Raw genomic sequence first — 3,347 nt, 5'->3', positions numbered from 1 at the left:
ATGAAGTTGGTGATTCTTTCATTTTTGAGATGAATCTTCCCAAGAACAATTCAAAAAAATTTTTTTTTTTGCTTATTTGCTAAATGAATCTCATTTGATTTCTGAATCTCATATGACTTATGAGTCGAGGCCATGAACTGTTTTGAGTTGCATCCCAAACATTATTTTTTTTTTTTTTGCCTAAGCATAACCTATGTTTGACTTAGCCTCAGCTGCCTGAGACTGACAGGTGATGCTATCATTAGGCAGTGTTGTATTATCACATTATTATAAACTCGCAGCTACCTGTGGAAATTCCATGAAATGCAACATATGAGTTCAGGTCCCCAACTCCCACCCCCCCTCCAAACCCCAAGGCTTCAATCCCTTCCCTAACCCAAGTCCTCAACCCTCACCCACAGTCCTCAACACCCTGTCCCCTCTGCACATCCCCTCCCACCCAAACACTCTGTCATCCCCTCGCCATTTCTTCACCATTCTTAACCATGTTCCCTTTTCCGTTGTGAAGAACAAGGTTAAAAAGTAAATAATGACGTAACTACGTTTAATCCACAATCTCACAAGATGACAGAATCTCACAATATGTGATGGAGGGATTATGTTAGGTAAGTTAAATGATTAAAAGAAGAAAAAAAAAATCATTTAAGGTCATTCGTCATGGGAAAAAAAAAAATGTACAACCGCAACTCCTCGGACAGAGACCTTTATAATGATGTGGGTTTTCTGATCCCTGGTGGAGTAGTTTAGGAGAAAATTGTCAGAGAGATAAACAAAATATAGCTTTTCGTATCCCGCATGTGCGAAGTGAAAATCAGGGTGAAGCAATTGGTTCACTTCTGTCTGTCTGTCTGTCTGTACAAACGTCAGTTTATGATCGAGGAACAAATTCAATTTATATTGAATGTTATATTTTGAACACCCCGACATCGCTGCCCATCTTCGTCGGAACTGAACTTTGCCTACTGGGCAGCAAAATCCCACTCTTCCCTCCAGGTCCTCAAAACAGCTCTTCACCACCACCTCTAATGTTCCCCCATCCAAAACCACGATCTTTTCTACGCCCATTAATCCAACCCACCTCCCTCAAATTCCCTGCTTTCCTTCCTGAAAGTCCCTGTAGTGTCCCATCTTGTTTACCCTGTGTACCCTGCCCCATCCCTCTCCCTTCCACAGATCTCCTAATGTTTCTCTTTTTGAACAAAATCGGACCATGCATGTCCGAGATATGGCTGTGGACGCACGGATGAGACCCAATCCATAAGCCCCCGTTTCGGACCAAGTCCATCGGGATTAATAAGATGGTGTAAAAGACTACAAACTTCCAGAATTTTTTTTCTACGACCTCTAAAATCTTTATTTTATTTCAACTGAATTATGCACTTGAACATTATTGCAGAATACAAATCGCCTTTTGAGCACTATTCAACCTCCTTCCATTTCGCAGTGCTTGGACAAAATATTACAGCATTTTACATCATCATCATCACCAATCAAATTTGCCGCTCGTCGGGCCCACCCATGTCCTTGTTTCTCAGGTCTGTGAGGGGAAAGGTGTTCTATGAACTCTCAAGTTATATAACATATTGTTTGAACCTTCATAACCGAAGATGGTCATTCACACGTGATGTAATGTGAACACCTGTGTGAGTGAATTTGTTGATTGTGTAAGAACTGCTACTGTCCGCACAGCAACCATACTCTGAGATAGCAAGCAACGTAACTTGATGTCAAGAAATATCCGAGAAGACCAGAACACTTGCTACACGCAGTTTAGGCACGAATTTGGAATTTGGTTCAGTGTGCAGATGACAGATAACTCATATACTCTTCACAAAAGACACCGTGGGATCTTTAACGACGGCATTCCCAGTTTAACGTCCATCCGAGGGACGCTGTAGTTTGTGTTGCAATGCCGTGAATTTGAAATGTCAATCCCACAGTTTATAATCGGGTCGGGAATCAAACCCAGATTAGACAGTTTCAAAGGTAAGTGCTCTTCCTCTTCTCCATCCTGTCGGATTTTATTATAATGGCAGTTTTATGCTGTACTCATGTTTACCAGCAAGTTGCTTTCAAAATGTGTGAAAAGGTAATTTGAGATTTGATCTCGAAATGACGAGCGACCTTATGAGAGGATTGATTGAATGATTCAAATGATTGAACGAATGTTTGTGAGCCACAATTTCCATATTTTGATCGGGTTTACTTTTTTAAAGATTCGTTTCTGAATGGTCGAGTTGGAGTCTTCAGGCATGAAGACTCGAGTGTAGTTTGCAATTCATGAAAAGTACAAAATATTAGGGCTGATGGGATGGCCTCGAAGTAAGCAAATTAGTCTGAATCCCGACCTAGCTATAAACTGTCATTCCGTGTTTCGTAAGCAAGGTGATTCATCGATGTGTGTGCAATCCCTCGGATAGACGTTAATCTGGATGTCCCCATCACCAACATCACTTGGCGCACCTTAAAGATCCCACTGTGTCCTTCGTGAAGCGTATCACTGGCACCATGGCTAAATTCCAAATTCCTGCCCTAACTACTGCTGGGAGAGGGATGGCAAACTGGCGAGCATGACCCTCGGCCAAGAAACTGCTTTGGCAGGACCAAACGCTCTGCGATGGAGTACGGGACATTGGATCGGATAACCAAAGTCGTTCAGCCTTGCCGATGTCACGCTGAATGGCGAATTACCGCACGTGGATGATCAGTTAAGCTTGTATTACTGACCGACGTGGGATGATGCAAATTGATGGACTTGTGGCCAGGATGAAGCCATCTTTTTTGACTAATCGGCTATTTCATGTGGGTGACGAACCGCCGGTGACTAATGAGTTATTTGTGGCTGATGTGCCGTTTATATTGCTTGTATGAGCCTCGTGTGGGATGTGGTGTGCAGCTGATGAACCTCATGCGAGAATGACGAGCTGTCCTGGGATGGCCGATACCTGCATGATCGAAGAGCTGACTTTGTGTGTGATGAGCATTCTGTGCGGCGAATGATCCACACACGTGTGATGGATGAGTCACCTATGAGGCCTCTGTACTGTCCCATGGTGAATGGAAACGGGCTCGCATTCACCGTGTCCTGCGAGAGGGAAAGACGCAAAATCGGAAGCAACAACTGAGTGGAATTAAATTCAATTACAGTGTTATTTTTATTGTTATTCTCTAGGGGCATAAGCTGCAGATTTGGCTCGATTATGCGTGAGTGTGTGTAAGTGGGAGGAGAGAAGGGATGAGGTGGGGTTCATCTGGGGTTGGGGGGGGGGTTCGCTCGGCTAGCTGTGCCGGAGATTAGGGAGGGCAAGGGGGATACACAAGCACCCCTGTCCTCGCCTGTCATTCTT

General features: G+C 43.8%; 1 long non-coding RNA gene across 2 annotated transcripts in view; it reads right to left on the bottom strand.

Annotated features, from left to right (window-relative positions):
* Window positions 1-1,257: 1,257 nt before the first annotated feature.
* The window catches only part of LOC147031814 (uncharacterized), a 40,813-nt gene continuing 38,723 nt past the window's right edge, over window positions 1,258-3,347 (bottom strand). For both annotated transcript variants that reach the window (XR_015051883.1, XR_015051882.1), the window contains exon 3: window positions 1,258-3,085. This is a non-coding gene — a long non-coding RNA (uncharacterized LOC147031814). The remainder of the gene's footprint in view (window positions 3,086-3,347) is intronic.

This window comes from Eptatretus burgeri, chromosome 2 (assembly GCF_056783735.1).
Source record: "Eptatretus burgeri isolate ZD-2024b chromosome 2, Ebu_testis_v1, whole genome shotgun sequence".
NCBI lineage: Eukaryota > Metazoa > Chordata > Myxini > Myxiniformes > Myxinidae > Eptatretus > Eptatretus burgeri.
This window is presented reverse-complemented; position numbering and strand designations above follow the sequence as displayed.